This window comes from Ammospiza caudacuta, chromosome 10, assembly GCF_027887145.1.
Source record: "Ammospiza caudacuta isolate bAmmCau1 chromosome 10, bAmmCau1.pri, whole genome shotgun sequence".
Lineage (NCBI taxonomy): Eukaryota > Metazoa > Chordata > Aves > Passeriformes > Passerellidae > Ammospiza > Ammospiza caudacuta.
This window is the reverse complement of record NC_080602.1, coordinates 12,070,434-12,097,066: the sequence shown is the minus strand read 5'-3', so window position 1 is coordinate 12,097,066 and position 26,633 is coordinate 12,070,434. Positions and strand designations below refer to the sequence as shown.

At 42.6% G+C, this 26,633-nt stretch overlaps 1 protein-coding gene across 2 annotated transcripts in view; it reads right to left on the bottom strand.

Annotated features, from left to right (window-relative positions):
- The window catches only part of PEAK1 (pseudopodium enriched atypical kinase 1), a 111,632-nt gene that overhangs the window by 61,836 nt on the left and 23,163 nt on the right, over window positions 1-26,633 (bottom strand). For both annotated transcript variants that reach the window (XM_058811044.1, XM_058811043.1), the window contains exon 2: window positions 1,351-1,520. The gene's annotated coding sequence lies outside the window, so the exon portion shown is untranslated. The remainder of the gene's footprint in view (window positions 1-1,350; window positions 1,521-26,633) is intronic.

The following is a 26,633-nucleotide window of genomic DNA, read 5'->3' as shown; positions in this document are numbered from 1 at the left end:
AGGAACCTGGCAGCCTCCTGAGCACCTGGTGCACTGGCTGGGCTCTGAGCTCTTGGTTGGGAGGCTCCTAAGTGCTGCTCTGACTGAGCTCTCACAACAGCCACAGGAGCAGTGTGGATTTCAGAAAGAATTGCTACATTAATGCTGACCATTTCCTGAAATCCCACCCACGACCTCACAGAATCCTCCTGGGGCACTGACTGTTCTCCCATTGAAGTTCTAACACAGACTGTGATACAGGGGTGAACACCTCACCTGGACTGGTAAATAAGAACAGCTATATTTGTGAGGTTCAGAAATGCTGGTCTAATTTTTCTACCATCAGTCACATAGAACTACTGTCAGATCTGTTCACTCTCCCTCTAAATAAAAGAGGGTAGAATAAGAGATAAGCATTTCAAACAAAACCACAGCACATAACAGATTTCCTTTGTTTTGTTCATGACAAATGAAAGGAATGTGGTGAGATGTCATTTTTGACATATGCAGTTACATCACAGTTTTCAAACTAAGGCAGATCCTACTGAGCTGGGGTTTAGTGAGGCTTTGAGGAGAGCACAAACACCTCCTTTCACTCTCTTGCCTCAAAAGACATGGAAACATCATCTTGGTGTGGTATTAAAGATATGGTAATTCCCCTTACCCTTTTAAAAGCTTCTGGTTTTAGTGGCCAGTTCTACATTGTTACAAAGGCACAGAGCCCAAAATGGGACAGCAAAACAGAGCTGGGGGCTCTTTCTGCTCCCAATTAAACTTCAAAAAGTAGCACAGTTTTGTATTCCTGACTAGTAAACTGACCTCGGGAGAACAGGCATAGAAGTATTCAGATGTTTAATACCCAGCTACGAATGGCAGAGGAAAAGATAAGTAAATAAGAAGAGCAAAGAAAAGAAGAAAATGGAAAAAGATTTTTGAGGAAATATTGAATGTCAGCAGAAAAAAAGCAAACTTCCCAGTGCACCAAATTAATGTACCTTTCCACAGGTTTCAGGAGTCACACAAAGTACTTAAAATATAACAAAAAAACAGGGACAGAGCTACTTCTACCCCTGTTCCAAACTGCATTTTGCTGGGCATTAGGTAGGAAGACAGCCAGTAATGGATAAAACTCTTTGTTTTTCAAAGATGAAGACATGGGATGAAACCACAGGAAGAAATTTCAACTACTGAATAAAGTACCAGATACTAAAATTTCAACTTTTTGCTAATGAATGAAGCTGACAAAATCACGTTTGGTTCTTGTAAGATTCTCTATTTAAACTCTGGTAGTAGTAAAACAATATCATCTATAATATAAGTTATCCTGCTGTACTGTATTGGAAATCAGAAAATGGCAGAAAAATGAGTTACCACTTAAGTCTGAGGCACTGAATCCATTCTCATGTCAATGGTTGGCTTGGCAAAACCTCCTGCAGCCACTGCTAATAAATCCTGCTGAAAATTTCAAACTTCCCACTTGTCCAGACAAATTCGCTTCACGCCCTTCTCTTCATTACTGCTGGTCAGGGCAGCAACACTTTCTGTGAAAGACAGACAAGAAGATCAATTCAAACAAATTTCAAATCTGATTTATTGTACATTTTCCTTGAGTGACCTCCTGATCTCTTAAATGCTGTGAGAGCATTTTTTTTACAAAAACCACATTTGAATTCTTTTCAGAATTCTGGCTGCAGAGCTGGCACCCCAGACTTTTGTCCTTAACGTTCCCATTTGTTTCCCACTTCCCAGGAGCACACTGCTGCAGCTCTGCAAGGAAGGCAGACTGGAGGCACAGGCTGAGGAACAGCCTCTAGAACCCACTGGAAGAATGAAGGACTTTTCCTGGGAAAAGGAGCAAAGCTCTTTGGAGTTATTCAAGGAAAGAGCTCTGTCCAGTTCTCCTGGGGTTTTGTTTGTGGGGTTGGTTTTTTCCCCTCCTCTGGTATTCTGCTTCTTGTGACTCCAAGTGTGAACACATTTGTGGGTGACAAAGTTGGCAGAAAAAAAGCAAACACAAATAATCTGTGTAAGGGAAGCCACAAATAACAAGGAGCAAAGCACTTAAACTTGTGTGCAAAGCAAACCCAGCCTGGCGAGGGCACAGACTGAGCAGCACACCCAGAAATCCTTGACAACGATTATCACCACAAAAGGACTTTTTAGGACATTTGAAAGGAAGATTCTGAAATAGCCCTGCAGATGAGCAGCAACAAGTGAGATGAATAAGAATTATCCAAAGAGAAAACACACATTATGTGCTTGACAATGGACTTAGCAGGGTGAACATCCTGGAATTGAAGGCAGGTAAGGGAATCACCCCTAAATCAGACTTCAACTTGTGACTCATTGTCTAAATAGAGATATTAGAAATGAGGAAAAAATTTCCTGTGGATGGAGAAGGTTGAATCTTCTCCTAACTCCAGTGTTACCAACCAATTTGCTTTTGCAGATGGGATTAGCCAGAAATAGGATGCAGGAGAAGAACAGGAATGAGAACTGAGCCCTGCAAAGCCTCCAGAAGGAATGTTAAGGGAACACCACAATCCTTCATAGTTCTGAGATCCTCACACAGCAGCAAACTTTTTCTTTGCATATTACCAAGTTCTTTGAAATAAAGAGCCCTGAAGAAAAGAGAAATCAGCCAACACTTTGTGGCATGGAATGGCTACAATGAAAGATTAATTAAAGTCTCAGGGTAAGGAAATGTTGTGCAAAAATTGTGCAAAATTTTAACTCCTTCCAAAATGTTTTTTTGTTGGCAAGAAGAACAAGAGACTGGGAACTTTGTGGATTCAGGCAGGATGCTGCAGTTCAAGGAGCTGGCTGGGAGAGGAGGGGGGATGGATTTCTCCTCCTTTAGTGCCCATCAGCCTGCAGAACCTGTTCCCAAGCTGTGGGCACCTCTGGGCACATCTCTATAGGGAGCTCCAAGCCAGGAAACACTGCCAGAGCTGTAGCTATATAATAAAGTATCAACAGTTACATGCATTTTTAAATTTTAGTTGCATGCAGGTGTTTGTACTTCTGTCCTAAAATTCTGCAGGCTTTGCCCAGCAGTACAAAGGGCTGTCCTTGCCATTTGCCTTCACCTGTGGAGCTGCACAGCTGGAGATAGCAGAGACTCACTGCCACAGCTGGATATAAATCTGGTGTTCCTGTGGATTGTGAGGATCACTGAGGTGTTTCAGAGGTGCCACAGAAAACATTTTATCTCCAACACCAGCACAGTGCACACTGAATGGTAGCTAAGGCAACGGGTGGCACAGAGATCACAGATACAGTTGTCATTGTACTCACAAGCAGCACAGGGACTTGAAAAACACAACCTACCACTCAAAAAGAAATGACTCAAGCCACTCTATATTCACTTCTGTTCCAGTGCCCAGTACTACAGATTCATTTAAAACATTTGAAGTTAATCAATAAAGATGATGTGCAATCCTTTTTAGCAGCTGCTCCAAAGAGGCAATTCATATGGGTGAATGATGCTGCAGACGAGTCCCTCTGCATCTCCCTTGGCTTTCCCTGGGGGCTGGGGCAGGAGAAGCCCCCTGTGAAGAGCTGCCATGTGCCTCGGTCCCCTCTGCTGTCCTTGCAGCGCAAAGGGCAGGAATGTTCAACAAATGAATCACAGACCGTTCCTGCAAACATCTCACAGTCCATTCCTGCAAACACCTCACAAACCACTCCTGCACACACCTCACAGAGAATCCCTGCACCCATCCCAAGAGGGTGCCAGGGCTGGAGCAGCTCCTGGCCAGTCAGGCTGAGTGACAGCCAGGGGTAAAGGGGCACCTTCTCACAAGATTAGGAACAGGAAGGCTGTTTCAAACCCCTCCATATGAATTATGATTGCTGACTGTGTAAGGAGGCAAAAATGGAAGTAAAACCACTGTCACAGACATCTTTTATGAAAAATCCTTTCCTTGGGATTTTTTCTCCTGAGAAGCTGAGAGGCCTCAGGAACAAAATGTAAACAATAATTATCTGCTGCTGTGGAATGCAACAGGTGGATCTGTGATTGGTCTCATGTGGTTGTTTGTAATAAATGGCCAATCACAGTCAGCTAGCTCAGACTCACTCTCTGAGCCACAAGCCACAACCATTCTCTCTTTTTCTATTCTTAGCTAGCCTTCCGATGAAATCCTTTCTTCTATTCTTTTAGTATAGTTTTAATATAATATATATCATAAAATAATAAACCAAGCCTTCCGAAACATGGAGTCAGATCCTTGTGAGCACTGTCACAACCCACAAGGAAACAAAGCTTCATTTGGAAAGGTTTTTCCTATTCACGATGATTGCAAGTGAATTCTTCCTGAGCTGTGAACAACTGGTGATGCTTTAGCATTCAGTACATGGCCTGATTTTATCATAAAAGCTTACCCTGGCCTTCAGCTGGCTGTCAGATTTGCCAGGCTGGTAGGATTCTGGCAACACTTGTGCTGTTTAATGTCTCAGCATGTTGTATCTTGGACACAAACCCCTGCAAAAATACCCAACTATAAATATTTATGTTTGTTATCCTTTTTGCATGATACAGTCGAGAGAGGGGAAACAGATTCTTTCCAAATGGACTGAATCAGAGAAGCATGACAACATCACAGGGTCAATATCCACGAGCAAAGCATTCCATTAAACCATGGGATCCCCTCAGCGGAGTCCCACACACACCCTGAGCAGGGCAGCTTTGCCCAGGAGGCTGCAGGGACCCCCTGGCACAGCAAACTCTGCCCCCAGGAACTCCCAGCCCCCAGGGGGACATTGCTGGGCGTTGCTGCTGAGCTCCTGAGGCCACTCAGGTGGTGGCATTACACAGCCATTGACCAGGAGAGATGAGCTCTGCTTTCACAGCAATAATTTCTTCACTTCCAAATTGTCCCTTTGGGCAAAGAAATGCTGCACACACAACATTTCCACTCTTGGAGGAGAAAGGGAAAGGGAATGCATCAGTACAGCTCCTGACAGATTTGTTTTTAATACAAATTCACAGAGGTACACGAGAGACTCCAGAAAAGTTTAAAAGTCAGAACTTCTGATACTTTAAAAAAATATTAAATACATGATGACTGTTTAAAATAGAACTGATTCATGGGGAGAAAGGAAGTACTTAATGACTTGCTCATGCTTAAGGACTCTTAAATAAACAAGTATCTGTTAGTCATGCCTTGGAAGGATTTGCTGCTCCCGAACTACTGATTTGAAAAGCTTTTGACACAGCAAGATGAAGACACATCCCCAAGGGCTGCTGTGTGAGCTGAAAGCCTGTGTGCTCTCAAACACTCTTCCTTTCATTTAAGAAGGGAAAGATTAGCACGAGGAAGAAAAAGAAATAAAGACTTAGTTGTTTTGGCTTTGGAAATGAGGTGTCAGTAAGATTTTCTAGCCTGAAGAACCACCAAAGAACCCCAAATTATCATGACAAGAAGTAGTGATTGAATTTGAGACCACCAGAGGCTATCCAGGCCCTCATCTGCATCTCTCCTACTGTAATTTTATTCATTAATTGTTGGCCTAATATTACAGACCCAATACCATTGAATAAGATAAGAAAATTAGCAGAAAAGACAGAAATGACAACTAGTCACCCTCCATCCTTATGAATGAATCATGCAGTACAAACTCCAAACACAGGGTTTATCAAGGCTTGGCCAAAATGCAGTTTTGGCTCTGGGATAGCAGGCAGGAACAATGAAGCAACACAAGCCTCTGCTCCATTTTTACTGCTCTGTGCTCCAACAAGCACAATTTCCTCTCTCAGCAGCTCCTGAAAACCTAGCCTGTTATTGGTATTTCATGTTCCTAAAAGCCCTATGAATAGCTGAATGGGGCTTTCCAGAGGAGGGCTCTTGGCACAGCCACCCCAGCTCAGGTAGCAGCACCGATGCAGGGACAAGGAGAAGCTGGCAGCACTGAGAGCAACAATACACTGCCCCCAGTGCCAAAGCCTCAAATGGCTGTTTATGCAACTTTCCTTCACAAACTAACCCCAAAACTTGCACTGGGATTGCAATTTGCATTTCAGCCTACTCTCCCCCCGCCCCCGTTTGCCCAGTTTTATTAGAACCATCTGCAAGATCCTCCCCTTCCAGTTCCTTGTGTCGGTTCATCTGACAGCTGCACTTTCTCATCTATTCAAAAAATCTTTGTTTCAAAGTTGTTGAGACAGAAGGTCTTTGACAGGCTAAAAATCATCATGAAAATCAACACAGAAACCACATCAGATGCTGTTTTTTACAGATTGAAGGGGAAGAATGGAAGCTGGAATATATATATATATCTATATATATGGGGTTTTTTTAATGGGAAGATAAATGAGGGTTTTGGGGATCAAAAAAAAATATTTTACCAACTCTATTTATCTGCCAAAAGCCACAATTTAGTGAAGTACTGCAAGTTGCCACTGCAGAAAGGGTTTCAGGCTCACCATTATTACTGACAGAACAAGAGAAATGCAGAGAAGTATTTCCTTACAGCAGCTCTTGGCAAAAGATCAGTGAGGGGAGTGCAAAGGGAAGGAGGAATGTTGGTGAAGTTGCAGGGTTTGAATAATTTTCTTTAAACATGATACAAGTGTTACAAGTTTTTGAATACAACATGCTTTTCAATCCCTTTCATTAGCTGGTGCATGGTGCTGCTTAAGCTTCCATCTTTCACTGTAACCCTCCTAGAGATCCTTGTTCCCTTCTGGGGACAGATATCCCTGCTGCCACCAAGCTGGGACAAGCTGATGGGACAGCTCCTGCTGCAGCACAGGGCAGGGCACAGCTGAGAAATGGCACAAATCCTGGGCCTTTCATTGCTTTGGGTATTGTTCTATTTGGGTATTTTTCTACTCCAAATTGTTTCTGCAGAAGAATGGCACAACCTTCACTTGGGGATTAACAGGGAATTCTCTTCCAGATTCCTCCAAATCTTCTCATAAAACATTCTTAATAAAGCAAATTCACTTCAAGTATGAACACAAAGGCATTTTCTTTTTTCTTATGTTGTTGCTGTTTAAAAGGTAACAAAACTACAGACAATATTCACCGGCCACCAAACCTTGCTTGTACATGTGTAAATTTGAGGAATCTGTGACATGAACTGAACTATTTCAAGTCTCCCAGAGTCCCAGCAATGCTGGAAATAACTTTCTCCACGTTTCCACAAGAAGCTCAATCCTTGAACTCTCCATCACATCCCGGCCCTGCTGTCATCTCCCCTGACCTCTCTGATTCTGTTTTATACAACCTCCAGCCCACATCTTCCCTAAGCAAATTCCTAATTCCTTGTTTAACTAAACAAGACCATTTAAAGTTTCTCAAGCACTCTGACAAGATTTCTACAGCTTCTACACTGGGATTTGCCATTTTCTTCCCACACTTTCCTTTCAATCCTAACAGAACATTTTTGGGTTTAAATAAAAGTATTAAGCAGGATTTCAAAATCGCCATGAACAAATTGGCTTATCTTTTCCCTTGAACTTTATCATAAAACACAATTTAAGTGTTTTTAATTGCACAGGCTCTAGAAAAAAAGATGCAAATGTAATAATTTGAGTTGACACATCATGCAAGGCAGACTTTAAAAGTATTTTCAGAAACACTAGAAACAGCATTATCATAATCTAACTTTATAAATTTTATATGCAAATAAGAAATTAAAAACACAGACCTGAAAATATTTAATGAAATCCATATATTTCAATGAATAGTATAAAAAAAAGCAGATCTGCTCTTGAAAAAGTATCCTGGAATCTCTCAGGGGAATTAATGGAATAACCACAGAGTTTGTGCTTCTGTGATCAACTAGCAGGAGAGACTTTTATTGAAACACTTAACATTACTTTTGTTAGCGTATATTCACTCCAGTGGCTTATTAGAAGTTTTGGTTAAAAAGAGATTCTTTGTCCAAGAAAGCTGAACAAAACCAAAGTTTGAGACACCAGGCTTGAAATTTCTCTTCCCACCCCCCCCCCATAAATGTATTTTAAAAAATACCATTTTGATGAATAATCTCTTCCAAATCCTCTTTTCCAGCCACTTTTGATCTTTAGAGAATATATACATTTATATAAGCCAGAAACAACCACAAAAGCAATTTCAAACCCCCATCTCAATACTTACCCCTGTTTCAAGGTATCATGAATATATTAAGCTAAAATTGCAAACAAAGGAAAGCTTGGGACTATAAAAAAAAATTACACCCTGCTGTTAATGCCATTTTTCTTGCTCTTGAATAGGTGATGTCGATTCCATTCAGCAAATAAAGCTGTGAAATGGCAGTGGATTTTCTGCTCCAAGTGCAGGCCCACATCCAAACAATTCTAACATTAAAATTGTGGCTGCCAGCCTCAAATATTCCTCAAATATTCCCTCCCACAGGAAAAACCACTCCTGGATGTACCACAGAGGTTATCAGAAAATCTTATTGAATTGGGTTAGAGGAGAAAGTGGCAGATTGAATGTGTGCAGGGCATTCTCCTTGTGGAGTCTGCTCCTACAGAATGAAGTTCCTGAGAGCAGAGGCTGCTGTGGGCCTGCTGAAAGCTTCATGCCATGGACAAGGGCAAATCTGGGCAAATCCTGCTGAAAGCTTCATGCCATGGACAAGGGCAAATCCAGAGTGCCCAGCGTCAGAGGCACTGCAGAACTCTGCACAGCTGCCACAGGAGCCCCAGGACAAACCCAATGGCACCTCCCTTTCCTGGCACAGCAGCTGCCAAAGGGCAGGGGATTGGTTAGTGCAGCCTCTGCAGCCCTGGAACCATGGGCAGCACCTCTGTCCTGGGAATGCAGCCACAGCTCCTCCTTTCCTGGGCTAAGGCAGAGGATCCATCTCTTGATGCCCAGTTCTGCACTCTCAGTTAGGAGCAGTGCCCTCCATGGCTCTGTCAGAACAATCCTGCCCTGTCCAACACCAGCCCTCCCAAAACACAAGTGGTCAGGCCAGGGGCGCAGCTCAGCTTGAGCACAAAGCCCCTCTGGAGCCCAGAGCCCAGCTCAGCTTGAGCACAAACCCCCTCTGGAGCCCAGAGCCCAGCTCAGCTTGAGCACAAAGCCCCTCTGGAGCCCAGAGCCCAGCTCAGCTTGAGCACAAACCCCCTCTGGAGCCCAGAGCCCAGCTCAGCTTGAGCACAAACCCCCTCTGCAGCCCAGAGCCCAGCTCAGCTTGAGCACAAAGCCCCTCTGGAGCCCAGAGCCCAGCTCAGCTTGAGCACAAACCCCCTCTGGAGCCCAGAGCCCAGCTCAGCTTGAGCACAAAGCCCCTCTGGAGCCCAGAGCCCAGCTCAGCTTGAGCACAAACCCCCTCTGGAGCCCAGAGCCCAGCTCAGCTTGAGCACAAAGCCCCTCTGGAGCCCACAGCCCAGCTCAGCTTGAGCACAAAGCCCCTCTGGAGCCCAGAGCCCAGCTCAGCTTGAGCACAAACCCCCTCTGGAGCCCAGAGCCCAGCTCAGCTTGAGCACAAACCCCCTCTGCAGCCCAGAGCCCAGCTCAGCTTGAGCACAAAGCCTCTCTGGAGCCCACAGCCCAGCTCAGCTTGAGCACAAACCCCCTCTGGAGCCCAGAGCCAGCGTGCCCAGCACAGAGGGCTGGTGGCCCCAGGCAGAGCAGGAACAGCAGCTCACACAGAGCTGGAACATTCCAGAGATGTGTGGCACCGAGCTCTTCCCACAGCTACAGGCAGACTAACAACACTCAGTGCAGCAGGAAGCTGGAGAGAAATGCTTTAGCTGAATTCTTCTCATTGCTCAAGTCAGAAATACAATCTTTACTTAAATGTTAAGCCATATACATGGGCCATTAGTCAAAGTTCCTGTTCTTTTTTTAATAGCTTTACCAGGTTTGACATTTTGTAATGCTATTATTTTAAGTCTGGTCTGGACTAGAATTCAAATATTAGGAAAATGATTTTCAAAAGACTATGCTAAAATATCTTCCCCATATTGCTATCATTTGTCAAAGTTTTGCTTAAAAGCAGGTATTAAGATAAATGAAATGGATCAAAAATGGAATACTTCCAGGAACATAAATGATGGTTAAATTAAGCTTGTGACAAGAGCCAATCCACACATTTTGACTTCTCAGTGAAGTACCATTTGACCTTGCAATGAGAAAGGCACTCATATATTATGTAAATCTAAAGGAAGAAAATACATCAAAAAGTGAACTCAATTGGTTGAAAGAGCCAGAAGGCAGAAAAAGGCAACAAGTGGTGAAGGTGAGAGAGAACATCAGAAATCGAACAGCAGCTCAGGGAAAGGGCCAGAACTGTAGAGTCAGGCAGCAGAACAAGCAGAGTTTGAAGACAGGTCAGAAGATACAGTTCACTGAACATAAAACCTGAGTGAACATTGACAAATTGAACAGAACCAGCTCTACTTGCTGCAAAGCCTCCTTAAGGCAAACAGCACTGGGGTGACAGCAGTGCTCCCTGCACAGACCTGAGGGCATGGGAAAGGCTCTGTGAGTCCTTCCTGGGCTATTTCTCTCCCTCAAGTACTTAAGGCATTCTCCCTTGTTCTGACTGCAGTTTAAAAATACTGATGGAAAACAACTACAGTTGTAACAGGGAACTTCAAGTAGCACTTAATATTTCTGAAGTATTAAGATACAGAGTATGCATTTAAATAGCACAAAATGCAGCAAGTGTGCAGTGGCTCCAGATTTTTTGCCCAGTTATGTGAAATGCTCTTGCCTGAGCTGCATACAGAGCTGCACCCACACTGCCCTGCTCACCCACTGCACCACAGCCTAGGACTGAATGCACCAGGCAAACCAACCACATCAGCACCCAAAGCACTGCCAACTTTCAAACACTGAAAAAACAAAAAAGCAAGATTATTTCTTTAAACTCTCTCTTGCTAGAGACAGGTTGGGCATTAGTGGTTTTGGCAGCTGTATAAAACAGCTGCAGCTGGAAACAATTGGTGCTGAGCAATCGGAAACAGGCAAGGACAGAGGACAATACACTGCAAGTATTGCTCCCGTTCTGGCTTGTCATTACACACAGGAGAGCTTCTGCAGCCTCACTTCTCCAACAGCATTTGCTAAAAAAGAATAAAAAAATACACTGAAATTTAGTATCAAGATCAATAGAAGAGTTATGCGCTTGCATTGATAAGTATTGTTATGGAAAGGGAGACTCTGAGAAGCTTTAATTCTAAACTCACTTGCACAGAAAAGTGGTTGTTTGAATCGTGCAGTTAAAGAAAAATGAGGCAAAAATCCAAAGAGGGTAGTAAAGGACTATCAGAAGAGTAATGCAAATGGTGACACTTGAGAACATCCACAGCTGACACAGTTCACTGGGAATACACAGAAAGGAGAAACAGGTATCAGCAGTAAGGGGGGATCCTGGATCACAAGGAAGAACTGCTGGTGAACAGAAATCATTTGCCAGGTTGGTGCAGACCACAGGGCCAAAGGAACATGGTTCAGTGTGCTAAAGCAACTGCCCAGGGTGAGGTGACCTCAGTGAGTGTTATACTGCAATAAAACAGTTACCACAGCTACAGACGAATCTTTTAAATGCTCCTCTAGAAAATGATTTTATATGTTAGCTCAGAATAAAATTCCAAATTGGAAAGGTTGAAGCAGCAAGTTACTTTTTCAAGCATTTTACTCCTAAACACAAATTTAAGGACAGAGGAATGGAAAAGCAGGAATGCTCCATCTGTGCAGGATAAATTATGGACTAGAAGGGAGGACAAAATTCAGCAGCTGACATTTGAAACAACAGAGGTAACAAACTGCAGATTTAGCAAAGCTGCCAAATATCAAAAATGTTGAGAAGAAGATCAGAAGAATCACAAATATCCCAAGCAGAGCCCCAGAAAGGACAAAAGTGGTTACAGGATGCCAGCAGCCAACAGCACCACCTTCCCCAAACTCACTGCCACCTCCACCAGCAGCTCAGAGACTTCTGTGACAGAACTGGGGTCTCTGTACTTCATATTTTTGCATGGAATTTTCCTTCAGAAATTCATCCAATTACCTTTTGAACCCATTTACAGTCCCATATCCACAACATCCTGTGGAAGGACATTCCACAGCTTCTCGGTTTTGTGCGTTTGTTTTGAGCTGCCAGGTTCTTGTCAGAAAAGAAAAAAGAAAGCAGATAAGAAACTTGGTTCCTTTATTACCTCTAGTTATTTTCCCCATGCCATCCATAATGATCTGTGATTTCTTTCCCAGGCCCCCTCAGCCTGCCTTGCAGTGGAAGTGTCCTGTTGTGTGTTTTTGTGCTGAGTGGATGCTGCTCCATACCTCCAGCTCCCCACCCTGCATTCCTCTGCTGCATTCTTTTCAAGTGAGGCGGTGTGTCATATTCAGAAGCTTTTGAGAAGAGGATGAAAGAATTCTAGAGCAGTGAGAACAAAGAGGCGTGTTTGAAGGGAAAGAAAACTTATTTAGGGAAAAAACACAGGAAATAAAAAGTTTCACTGTGATTCTACATGTTTGCAAGCAGAATTGTTCAAGCATTATTAAAATATATGAAATAGGGAATAAACTGTAAGATTTGTAATAGAAATCAGCTTATTTTTCTATGCCTTCATGCTTTACAGAGCTGAAATAATTTCAGTGTGCTCTGTTTCCCCTTCAAAAGAGCATTTCACCTCAGTTTGTAACTTCCCAGCTCATCTCAAAAGGGGCACCAGTGCTAGAGGCAGACACTAATGAGCCTCTGTATTCTAACTGCATGAATATACTGAAAGAATAGAAATAAAGGCAGTGAAACAGACTGCAAAGAACTGGACAGAGAGTGCTGGTAAAGGAGGCTGAAAATGAATTACTGGTCATTGTACACTTTTAATGTTGTAGGAGCAATACCTGGAACTCAACTTTTCCAGTATTAAAAGCCAACTGGGATCTTTATCACTCACTTCCAAAAGTACAAAAATTACAAAAAGTATACAAAATATTCCTGAAAGTCTGGAGCAGCACTGTGATCTAGGTCAGGCTCCCCTCAGGTCCCACTGAAGCACTTTGGAGCTGCTGTTCCAGGTAAAGTTGCTTTTCTCACCTTATCACACTGGCTGTAGGTGGGCACAGCAGGACACAGCTCCTGGCAGCATTTCTTTACTAAAGGAGCCCTCAGAGAAGCCCAGCTGAGGGCAGGTAAGGTCACTGCAAGTAGAGTCCCCCTTAGGGAAAACATCTTGGATTAAAAACTGCTGCAAACCACACCCATGGCAGGCCCTGCTCCTCTCTGGATCTGCTCTGAAGCTTTGGGCAGCCCAGACATGGACATTGTTCATTTGGTGCCACAAAAAATATCCTATTAACATTTTTGAAGAACATCCCACTTCTAATCTCTGGTAAGCATCTCAAATACCCAAAACTATATTATTAAAACAAACAAAAAAAAAAACCAAAAGGAATAATCCCACGCAAAACATTCCATGCTATCGCATCCCTGGGCTGCAGAAACCCACACAAGAATTTTACAGTATATTTTTTCAGATCACAAATGTTCTTGTAAATGCTGTGAATTGCCTTAAAAATGTTGGCTTCCATTATTTAACAAAAAATCCCAGCAGATGTCATTAATGAGAATATTTAAATTTTTGTAGTCTGCCACTACAAAAAAAAAAAAAATTGAGAGCAATCTCAATTTTTTGTTGTTAACTTACACCAAGTATATTTTAGATTTTTCCCAACAGTAAGACAGAGGAAAGGAAAAAAAGATATTCAAGTGCTACTCTGTGTATGTACTTGAGAGCTTTCCCACTTAGAAATTCACTTTAGAATTGAATTTTGGCAGGTGTAAGATTTTTGCCTTCTTTGTAAAATCCTTCTAATTTGGCAGAGTTATGATGGTTTGAAGAAAAAAAAAACAACTAGGTTTATATTTTCTGCACATAATCTTAAGTGTTGATAAAATTCAGTATTTACTAAATACATTTCAGGACATTGGGAACTAGGGAAGGGGTATTTGCCCTTGATCATAGCAGGTCAAGATTGGAAGAAACATGTTTTCCACATAAGACTGTCCTTGAAAATAGGCATAGAAACAGGAGAAAACCCACTGATAATTGCAAATCATGTAACACTTCTGATATTTTAAAACTTTTCAGCATATATGACTTCATAAACTTGATGCTGCTATGAAGAGCTACAGGCAATGGAAATAAAATGAGTGCTGTGCTGGTTTGCAGTGGGAATTCTTGCCAGCTCCCCACTGCCCATTCTGCATAAACCCATCAAAGTCTGATGCTCTGCCATGATTTCCCCACTGTAATCTGCTGCCTATTATTCTCTCAAACCCCATCTGCAGGTCATTTTTCTATCAAATGAGCTGGTTAAAATTCCTTCTCCCTTTTTATTTAAACCTAGGGGAATTTCAAATAGTCCAGCACTAACCGACAGGAATTTATTTTAACCATTATTTAAAACACCAGCAGCTTTGCTCTGCTACAGTTTAACAGCTCTGATGGGTTTCATGCAGTCTCCCTTCACTTCATCTCCTCTGACACAGGCATTAGCATCCTGGGAGCCCAAGTGTGGCTCAGAGAGTCATTGCCTTTATTCCTTTTTAGGCTCAGACCTCTTTCCACACAGAATCTGGAGCATTACACAAATTTACTATGGCCAGAAAAGGACGTACTAGTGTGAAAATAGCTATATAACAAGTAAAAATATTTAGAAATGTATACTAAGGTAAATCCTCTTTCCCTTTATAATTCAAGAAATTTTGAGGTGATTTACCTTATATAAGGGAAGCAAACTGATTATTCCCTGATCTTTGAGGAAGGAGATACTTAAGAGTTAAAATTCTGCATATGCATTTTGAACTGAAGGTTTTTCCTCTACCAGACAGCACTGTGAATGAAAGCCTCACACTTGCCAGCACCTACCTCCATGCCAGAGGGCTGAGAGAGAGCATGACCTGGATGGGATTGCTTCCTAAAGCCCGCATTTGAAGTGATCTAACAGGGTCCTGTGCAGACAGGCTGCTTCTCACAGGCTGCCACACACACTCAGACTCTGCAGCCAAAAAGCAGCTGTTCAGTAAGAAGCTGTAGAGAGATGTATTTCTGCAGGCTGCAGCTTGAGAACCTCTTGTAGGAAGCCAACAGAATAGAAGACAATGGAAAACTGTTGGCTGTGATGGGGCTTGAAAATAATGAAGGTTAACATAGCTTATTTTTTCTTATATGTGTGATGGAAGACAGGCAGGTGAGAGCAGCATGATGGCCAATGCTATCACAACACGTTTCCCTAAATAAACACCTTTGGAGCACTGGGACAAAGCCACCTAACCAAAGCATCAGGTGTCTGTACTTCAGTGCTCATTGCAAACGCCTATTTGTGAGTTTCAGAAGTTACACTTCAACTACAAGTTCACAATTAACCACAAAAACCAAACACCAAAACCACCCAGTGCATGCATCAGGCTTCTCCTGCTTGTAGCAAAGTGCCCTTAGCTGTGGGTTTGCAAGCTAAAGGGAAAGTAATTTTTCTTTTTTGGATTCTGAGCTATGCACAAGCTCGTGGCAGTGCTGCGGCTTGGCTTGGGTTTCACTGAGCTGAGAGCTGACACACACAGAGCAGTGAAGGTGTGACACACAGCCCTGGTGCCACAGGCAATGCTCCTTATCTGCACCACCTGTGGCACTGAGTGAAGTCACACAGGCTGTCCTGACAGATGAAAGGCAGGATTCAGCCCTTTCCCTGCCTGTGCTGTCAGCCAAGCCACTCTGCTTCCTCTTCCATGCCCACCCACTCCTCACAGCAGGAGCTCTGTGCCCTTGCCAAGCTCTGTCCTGAGCTCCTGCAGAGACCTGAGGGGGCAGCACCACCATGGCTGGGGAGGAGGGGCAAGGGCAGAGTGCTCAGAGCTGCCCCAGCAGCAGGGGCTGCACTGGATTGTGTCCTTAGAGACTCTGAGCGTGCTGTCCCCACTGCTTGGCTCTGACTGATCACTGTACAGGGCACACAATGGTACACACACACACCAACTGCAGAGCTGCCAGCCTGGCTCTAGCCTAGAGAAAAACAAAGGGAAAACCAGGTGGAATGCCTGATCCACGAGGAATCCTCGTCTTCCTCATTTGCCCTAACAGACCCAAAGCTGAGTCAGTGGAGCAGTGTGCACATGGACACAGGAGCTGCTGGTGTGGGGCAGGGGGCTGGTCCTGGTCTGCAGGGGCTGCACAAAGGCCACCAGTCACCAACACCTGCAGTGCTCCTCAAAGAGGCTGCAACCTGCAAGCCTGGCCCACAAAAGCTGCACCAGACAAACCTCATTGCATGGAACTCCAGCAATCAAATACTGTGCCTGAGCCTCATCAGCATCACTCATCTGAGTATGCTTTGATTTCATTCATCTTAGTAAGGACCTGACCTGAGCTAAATCAGCACAGAGATCTGAAAAAAGAGATCCTGGTGGTAGTTGTTGTCCCTTTTGTTGTGTGTGTCCCATTTAAGGATCACTTATTTTTAGGCAAAACCTTCACTTTTAGGCTGTGGCTCCATATAACTTTATCAGCAGGAGAACAAACTTACAAAACTCCTACCTTTTCTCCCCCAGCTGTTTGTTCCCATGCCAGCCCAGCCACCCAAGACCACATGGGTTTATGCTGGCAGTTGGTCTTTTTGGCAGGATTCTCCTTCCCCAGCTGAATCACTTCCCTGGCTGGGTTCACCAACATGTGCTGGCACAGCACAGGAGACATCACAGAGAGGAAAGGAATGACCAGGAAAAAACAGAAGTCAAGTTTTACTGGGCTGCTGGGCCACCACAGACACAATCCCATTTAATTAGCTTCCTTTTCCTCACCTGAGATGAGCTACAGAAACATTAAGAGAAGGGGAAGAGTGATGTTAAACTAAGGATAAGGGAGGGATTCGGCAGAGTAGGGAGCAGATTCAGAATAGCAGCATTTAAATGGTTAAATCTTGAGAGGACATCTTTTAATCATCCCACAAGTCACACAAATTCTAAGTTCCATAGAAAATTTAAACACACTTCACTCTGCCAATGCAAATATACTATTTGATATCAGTCTTCAGAACAGGGCCATACAAAGTTGCCCACACTAATGATTTACTACTCAATGCTCAAAAACATTTCTAGGCTTTGTAATTCCAAGTTTGGCCACATCATCCTCCCAGATGTACAGAAAGAAATATCTCTTTTGTCAATACTGCCATCACTGAACAGTATCATTCCAGAAATCCATGCAAAGAAATATCAGCTTGGTTAAACACCAGAGTTCAAGAAAATGCCTTAATTTACAATAAAAAGCAGCTTTGGAAGAAGACAGGGATGGGTGCAGAATTGAGTATTTTGTATTTTTGGAGACAATATGCTTTGGTGTTTGCAAGAACATTCTGAGAGATGCCAGAGTGCTGGCTGAGTGCCAGCAGAGCTGAGCACCACCCTGGCAGATGCTCCAGGAGCAGGGGATGCCCATGGAGGCTGTTACACACCAGCAGCCTGCAAAGGGAAGGGTTTCCCAATTTCCAGGGACTGCTGCCGTCCCCCAGGAAGGGGATGGGCACAGCCAGCTGCCTGGAAACCCTTCTGTGTCCTCAAATGCCCATTAGCTCAGCAGCCAAACATTTCCATAATTCTCTGCTTCTCAAAAAGGCTGTGACCCACAGCCCACAGGTAGGAGTTAGTTAGGCTTAGGAAATGATCTAGCAATAAACCTAGGCAGAAATCCTTCATGGTCTCATCTAAAGTTCAGCATTAAAGGGACTCCAATGAGACATTTGGATATCGTGGCAATCTGGCAGCTTTGCAGAACACATTTGACTGCTGAGCTGTGCAATGATAAATACAGAGACAGACCAACCCCAATGCCCCACATCCATTAGGCACTTTCAGCCACTTTGCCAACACATCAAACCAATAAACATTGAATAAATATCACCATTTAGCACACCATCTAAACTGTGTTGTCCAAAAAAGTGGCCATAAACTACTGAGTTTTACGCTAACCCTAAATTCTGATGACTAATCTGGTTCTTTCATTCCAGCAAACTGAAAGTACAATGGCCACAGTGGCTGACTGGATGCTGGAAACTACAGCTCTTGTGTGAGCTAATCCTGGGGATCTCAGCAGCTCTAAGCAGACAGTGGGGGAAGGTCCCATGCTCATGACTCATGCTACCATTTTTCTCTCTCCTATTGTTTTGCAAATTCTATGCTTAATCTAAAATCCATTTCAACTAGAAACTTCCAGGCTCGGTGGAAACTTGAAGATAATATATTCCAAAGAATATATTCTTCAGCAGCTCCAAAGAATATATTCTTCAGAAGGGTGTGGATCTACAACCCTTGAAATCAATCTAAATCTGGGCTGGCACTGCCCTGCCCGTGTCACTGGCCTCTGCTCCTTCCCATGCTTTCATGGCCCCACAGAGAGCAGATCCAGATGTGACTCAGCTGGAAACCAGGGCAGTGCCACCACGAGGAGCCACACGGAGTGGCAATGATGGAGGACATGTCACAAGATAAAGTTGTGGCAATCCAGATTTAGACAAATCTAAGTGGAGGTCTACCACTAAGAGTTATTAATCATCCTGAATGAGCCATGTCTTAAAGGAAATGGGCATCCTGAGCTTTGGGTTTCATTTTAAGGTATTGATTTATGTCCCTAAAACATTTTAAACCTGTACATTAGCAGAAAAGTTATCCTACATATACTGGTAATATATTCTCTTAATGGGACACATAGCAATGAAATTTTGTCTCACTAGATCTTTAAGAGCAGATTCAAACTTCAAGGATTATGAGTTCAGGCAGGATAATGCCCTGATGGCTGCCAGTAGCACTTGGAAGCTGCTTTTGATAATAGGTAGGATACCACAGTAGCCACACTCAACTCTAGGAATCTTTTCTGCTTCATTGTTTTAGCTTTAACAGCCCATTTTTGAGTGGTAAAACAGTAGTAGAAATGGCAATATATTTATGAAGACACGCTAAATAAAATTGTATTGCTTTTACAAGGAAAAGCAATAGATTATACCAAAGTTACAACAAAAACCCTGTGTGTCTGTAAGAACAGTGAGAGAGCTGCAAGACAGGATTCCATCTGCCTCCCAGGACAACTGTTCATGCTGAGTACCCATGGCATGAGGCCAAACACACCTCCAGAAACAAATGCACTAAGTGTCAGATATTTTAATATCACCTTTCTATGTAAAGCATTGCTATTGGCCTACCACCCTCTTCCAGACAGGGAGATTCCCACTAAATCATCAATAATACATCCAGGCAGCCATCAGTCCACCTGCTAATGAGCACTTTTAACACACAGCACCCATCCAGAGAAATCAGGCCAGGAAGATGAGAGCATAGCCCTTAATAATTTACAAGGCTCATTAACCTTATCCCATAAGACAAACAAAAAGAATGGGGCATCTACTCAGATTTCCAGAGCAAACAAAGATAGAGTGTTTCAGAGGCCATTAGGATGTATCAGTCAATAAATACTCTGCAAATGTTCTTCTGTGGAATACCCTGGCAGCCAAAGAACCATCCATCTCTAAAAGCCTGTATTATTAGAGACACAACATCAGGAACCTTAAGAAACTTGCACTGCTGAAAATGAGATTGAAAAGGTTCGAAAAATTATTCAATATGGCAAATGCTAAAAGATATTTTGAATTTGCTATTTTAAGCAGACAAAACCAGTCCAGTCTGGTTCTGCATAGAATAAATACCAGCCCTCTACAAATGTCAGGTGTGCCCAGGGACAGAACTCACATCCAACATCAAATACTCACTTTGGCAGCACAACACAGAACCAGGAGTGGGGGAAAAGACAGCCCAGGGTCTTGTCCTGGGACTAAACACTCAGTTCTGTACCTGGCCAAGCAGGGCATCCCTATTCCCACAAACATCCCTTACACAGGGACTGGTATGAGTATCTGGGAAGGAATTATAATGATGCAGTTTGGTATGCAGTTTGGTCTGCAGTTCATGAAAACCGACAGAAACAAGCCTAACACAAATTGCTTGGTTTTGGTGGTGTCTCCTGCTACAAACACACACCTTACTGCTAGAAAACTGCTTTTCTCTCTGCACAAACACCCAGCAGCCACGAGGTTTGCCTCCAGAGGGAAGTTCTCCACTCACATCTCCTCTTCTATCAGATCCCACACTCAGTTATCATATTTCTGTGCCGGCTTTGAAGTCTTCCTAAAGGAGATAATCTAAATGCTGGAGGAGCTGGCTGGAACACCCAGTCACCCTCTGTGGGAAAGGAGGAGGCCCTGTGTTCTTCCCTGGCTCTGCTAAGCAGGTGTAGGAACAGGAGCTGGGAAGCTTTAGGTGCTCCACCTTGTTTCTCACTCCATTTGCAAGGATCATGTAGGTTTTTTCCAGGGATTTTTTCCAGACATTGTGTATGAGCTGCTGTATCTTCCTTTCCCTCTACACATGCCCAGTGAACTCTCCCTCCCAGCTACAAAATCAGTATGCAGAACTGCTACATGATACAGGCTAAAAGCACTTAAAACCCAGATGTGCTTCTTCGAGCCCATCCTATCCCACTCCTTCCAAAGGCCGGACACAAAGCCCCATTTTACTGTCGATCATTCTGAAATGGCAGCAATTAAGGAACATGCTATTTCCCTAATTACAATTTCCTTTTCACCAAAGCCCCTTTACTCCCAGCAGCTTCTATGGCAGGCACTGAAGCACAGCCCTTGCCAAAGCCAAGTGTGTGTGACTCTTGTTCTTTCCTAAGCTCTGCCTTTCCACACCAACAGCCACCCCTGAAGGCTTTTCCAAGGTGGGCCATGGCACAGGGACTGTTCAGCTGCTTGATGACATTTTGGGGCTACAAGGAGAAAAAACAGCACTTAAAATAGAACAGAAGAATCCTGAATTAATAGAAACAAGGAGTAACAAGGTAAGTATATATTCCATAAAGAGTGCTGATAACCATTATTCTTTTGATAATTTCTATCTTCCTATAAAGAGAGTTTTTACTGAGGTTTCATATTGCATATTCTTTTGAAACAGGACACAGAGATAAAGGGAAAAGTGGTATCTTTTCAAACTTACTTTCACAATTAGAGTGTATCCTTAATGCTTAAACCTAATTAAACTCAGAACAACTAATTCAAGGTTAGTAAAAAAAAACCCATCTTAGACTGATGATGATCAGATAGGGCAAAATTATTATTTCAGTGCATGATCTGGGACATGCTGAAGATTAAATATTAGCAGCATATGTTCATGGAAGGAAAATAAAAAGATGGCATATTAACAAATACAGTTTTTCCTAATGGCTTTCATGAAGTTACATCAAGTTCATGATATATAAAAACTTAAATACTTCAAAATAAAAATCTGTATGTATCAACTTGTCAGGCCAACACAACATTGTCTCAGCCTATAAATAGCACTCCCTGACCCCACACAGCTGTGGCTAAATAAACATTATCCTGTTTTCCAAGGAAAAGCTCCAGCTCTGGATGACCTGCAGGGTGATGGGGCCAGTCAGAATTCCTGATGCTCACAGGCAGCACTCACCCTGCCACACCCCATGGGATGAGCACAGAGTGAGGGTGAACAGTGGATGAGGTATAAATACTGCAAGAAAAGCAAGTACTGCCAGAACAGCACTGCTGTTGTGAACAGGTTACTTTTAATCAAAATTAAAACCAGTAACTGGTGTAATTTATCTGGACACATGTTCAGTGGTGTCACATTTCAGTCCCAACATACCTTTCTTCCACAGAAAAGTGCTTTTCTAATATCCAGAAGTAAAAGAATTTTTGAAAGACCATTCTGTCTCCAAAGAGACCATTAGAGTCAGTTTTCCATTCTAAACAGAAATTCCTATCTTCTCAAACAGCTCCAGCTCCTCCAAAATAACCAAACCATCCTGAGCTTTCTCGTGTCCTCACCTGCCAAAAGCAACAAACACTTCTAAAGGAGGAACAGCAGAAAACCAAAAGCTATTCTTTAATGGCAGTGAAGTTTGAACCAAGTGAAGATTATTGTTGCTTTCTCTGGAATGACAATTACCAAAGGTTTAGCCCAGAAATGCCTTAAAAAAATATATAAATTAGGATACTAAGATTTGCTGCCTTTCTCCATTTGTTTTTTGTCACAGATCTTTAAGGATTTCCTACCTGCAAGTGAGAGATTATCTATGTTAACACTTTAAATATTCATATTTGTACAGGCAAATGTTATCTACAATTTTCTAAATCACTATCTCCCAAAGTTTTGAGGTTTCTGCCTCAAAGTCTCAGTCCTCAGTAAATTTTATTTCCACCTCCCATGACAAAGTTTTTAATTTAAAATTGTAAGGCAACACAGTCATGTGAGGCATTTCCTAACACAGTGGTGGGCCATAAACACCAGGTACTGTTGAAGAAATGCACACACCACCTACACTTATTGAGAATGGGTGTAATTATGCACCAGAGCCTCTCACCTTGCCTCTGCCCAGCCTGCACACTGCTCAGCAGGGATTTCTGCACTTGAGAACCTGATTTTTCACACACACTCCTCTCTCTCCTCAGGCACTAAAAGTTTAAGAACAACTTTCTCATTCATAACAGAACATTTTGCCTGCAGACCACACACAAATGTGACAGTGTGGGTGTTTGGAGGCTGCTGGAGTGATGCTGGATAAATTACAAAGGCCATGGCACTTCCAGCCCCCCAGGAGCTGCCCAGAATCCCCTCTCAGCCCAGCTGCAGTGGGAAATAAGGCTCCCAATGCACATTTATTGTCCTGAAAGTTACAGCATGGACACATGACCTTACAAGGTGCACACAGAATACAGGGCATAAGTTATGCCTGAAGAGCCCCAGGCCTTCCTATAGACAGGAGAGAAAGATTACATGGACAAATTACTCTTTCAACTGCCCTTCAGGTCAGTAGCTTTCAATACTAACTTTTTATTAGATAGTTCATTAAGTTATTGACAATCTTTATTTTCCTTTTCGAAACCGCGGAGATTTAATTTATTTTTCCTTAACAGTACAAGGTATGCATTCCCTGAGGATCTTAAGTTACTTCATTGCTATAGATTAATTTTCTTAATCTTACTCCTTTATAGCTCATTCCTCTGTTCAAAGAGATTTTCTTTCCCCATGAAAAACTAACATAACATCAAAGCTGCAATGCTGTGCTTTTCCCAGAAGTAAGAGAAAGCGATATGTGAGATACCAAATTTTTTATACTGGAATTTTGAACGGTATCTTGTGACAGAATTTATGACCTGAAACTTTACAGAACTTTGAAATTTTGTATTTTTTATGACTTGCACTTACTGTACACAGCAACAAAATGAAATATATAAAATATACACCAACTTGATAAAAAATTATGATGTTAAATTCTCCATTTTCAACATAACACAATATAAACTCCTCTGCAAATGCCAGGCTGTCGATCTGTAGACACACAAGCTCATCCCTCTACTGCTGCCTCTCTCCTCTGTTGAAGTAAGCACTGAATTAAAATAGGAAACATTCTGAAGCACAATTGTTGAGCTGTTCCCAAGGGACAGTTACAGTTTCATGCCTTAATCACTTCAACTTTCCATTTTGTTAATAACATAGTTGAATAAAAATGATCTGATGCTACTTGTGCATTCATTTTAATGAGTCCCTGGAAAGAAATGCCTACAGTGAAGCATGCCCAGATCTCCTGAATCAGTGGGAAAAGTTCTGCACAAGGATTAGAAATATCTTCAGCTTCTATGCATCAGTAACATATTTTTGATCCTGAATCCCAATTCAGCTCTGAAGAAAAATAAGTTTAGGAGAAAGTTTCATAGTTAAATATGAAAATCAGTGCCTGAGCTAACATAATCCTCCAGCCCCAGCTTCCCCTTCCAAATCTGAGCATATTAATCTCCTTTCCATTTAGCTGCTCCAGTTCTTGCATAACAATGCCATTTCCTGAATTCAAATCTGCACAAATAAATCTTAAAGCTGAATAATACATTATTAAGCCCTATGAATATTCCCTTAAGCAGGGCATCCTTAAAAAACTGGGCTACACTGTCACAACTCAGCATCATTTTCTTTGGACTTTCAGGGTAAGAACAAGAAGTACTGCAGCAGCCAACAACCTAAAAACCTTACTGAAACATAACATTTCTCCCCTCTGCAGAGGAGATTTTTAATAAGCTACTAATGCTTTGTTGAAATCCCCATCCCTCCACACAGCAGTCACTTATTTCTCTGTGGAAATGGAATTTGCACAGGCTCCCAGGGAAATTCTGGACTGGTATTTTTGGGGGAAGGAAAAGCACACGGCATCCCCACCCTCCTGCACAGCCCTGAGACACACACCTCTCCCAAGTGTTCAAACCATCAATGCTCAAACATTCACCTAAATGATCATTCCTGCCAGATGAAAAATTGACAAGTACTTTACCTAAGCAGGATGCTCAGTTTCGATCTGCCTGCTCCCTCAGCTCTGATCTGTTCCTCTCCTAGTACAAATGCTCGCTAGAGGCTAAAAATGTGTGTAATTACTGTGTTCCAGCTCCAAGCTGAGCACAGGCTGGAGACTCTCTGCATCAGTTATTATCTCAAATGAGCTCCCTCAAGTGTGACTTGCTGCATGAGGAGGATGGCAGCTGATGGCAATGCAGATTGTGCATGGACATGGTCCACAGGACACTTTTCACCAAAAGTCTATCTCAAGCAAGGAAAAAATAAATCATCTTGAAGTGCAACTAACTACAGGGTAAAGTCTACTGGATGTCAGAGAGCAAAATTTATTTCTCAATTAGGTCCATAAAAGCAAACTATTCATTATCACTGCTTTATCATCCACTCAAGACTCATGATACACCTTTTCTCAAGGGGCCTGGAGAATACAAACAGTACTACTGAGGAAAGATCAATTACCTGTTGTAAGCTAAACATTTAAAAAATGTCTTTGCAGTAATCCCGAGTGAAAAACAGACTGACATCCAACAGGACAAGACAGCGTTTCACACATGGAAATGAGACAAGTTCATTACACAGGGAACAAGAAGTAAGGCACTGAGAAACAGAGGCACATAATCTCTCCATTTAAACATTTTTTTATCAGCCATTCAGCAATGAGCACACAGTCCTGCCCCTGCCTGATGGAGCAAGTGCTCAGTACCTTTATCAGCTCAGTTATTCAGTGCAGCAGATGAATGCTGAGCCTGGAGCATGCCTTGGCACGATGAAATGCCAAGCAGTGAAAAGAGCTGAGCCAAAAGAACTCTGTGCCAGTCCAGCCTAAGCAGTGCTTTCCTCAGGAAAGACGAACAGAAACCAGTGCACTTTTAAAAAACCGATCCTGAACATTTACCAGCCAGGAAAGAGACTCACAGCTCTTGGAGTGGTGCCACTATCACCAGCATCTTGTCACCTCCCTCCCCATGCCCTGGAAGATACATCCTCCAAAACAAACCTGGAAAATCAACTGAAATGCAAGTGAAGAATCTGGAACGACAGACTAGATCTTAAGGTATAATTATTTCAGGTTAAAAAGAAAAAAAAAAAGGAAGCTTGAAAACAAAATCACAATTGAATCCAGCACATTTCAGCTCACTGTGTGACATGACACCTCTAATTCCAGTATCTTACAAGTCTAGACATCTGTCTGGAACTTTGGATCTGAAGCTAAAATCTGGCAAAACTGATGCAGTAGGAACACAGCAGTGTAGCAGACTTTATGAAGAACCCTTTTACTTTGGTAAGGAACAAGATCTGTTTACAGGGCATTCTGCTCCAAACATCCAAATTTAATCAGTAAGAAGTTTACTCACAGAATGATCGATTACTCCCCACACAACTCCATTTAAAGCAAAGCTTCTGGAGCTTTGTTTTTCTCTTTAAAGTGCAAGGAAGCAGCTGAGCCATCCTGAGCCCATCTGCATGTTCACAAACCATTTCTTAAGGTAGGGATTTACAATCTGTGTAAGAAGATAAAAATCTGCACTTTTGGTCCAAGGGACTATCCCTGCACTCCTCTGGCAGCTGGAGCTGCTGAAAGTGCTTGAGGGTTGTGTAATCAGCCTGATAGATGTGCTCCCTAATCTGGCTGGAAACTAATCCCACACACAAGAAAACTTCAGCTTCGTGCTTTTCATATTACTTCAGGTCAAGATTATTTACAAGAGGCAACTCTAATTTCCTACCATGTCATTGCAATTTTTTTTAAAGTTATTTCATGGAAACACATTTAGAAATGCTCTTACAGAACTGTGGTAATTCTTAGGTAAAAACTTGAGTTGGACATGATATAATAACATCCTCAATAAGCTCTAACATTTATTCCACTGGTCTAATTTTCTATAAATTGCATGTCCATGTTGGTATACTAAGAAAATGAAGTTTTATTGCTATGTGCCCTCCCTTAACAACTGCCAGGCAAATAAAAGGAGTGTTAGAACTACTGTGTCTTAAAATCTGCAAAATTCAGGGGGGAAAAGTACCATGTAGTAAACAAAGTCTGCCGAGGAAGACCTGACAGTTCAAATTCTGTCCTTGGCAGAGCTGACAAAAAGGCCTGGGGGATGCACTGGGTGTCACAAGGGGTGGTGGTGATGGAACAAAACAGGACAGGAAAATGAGGAACCACAGGGAAAGTGGATTGGAACCTCAGCTCTCTCCTGTACTTAGAGATGGTTAAAAAACCTCCATAAATCCCAGTTTTCCAAGAACATGTTTTCTGCTCCAAACTGAGAGGAGTA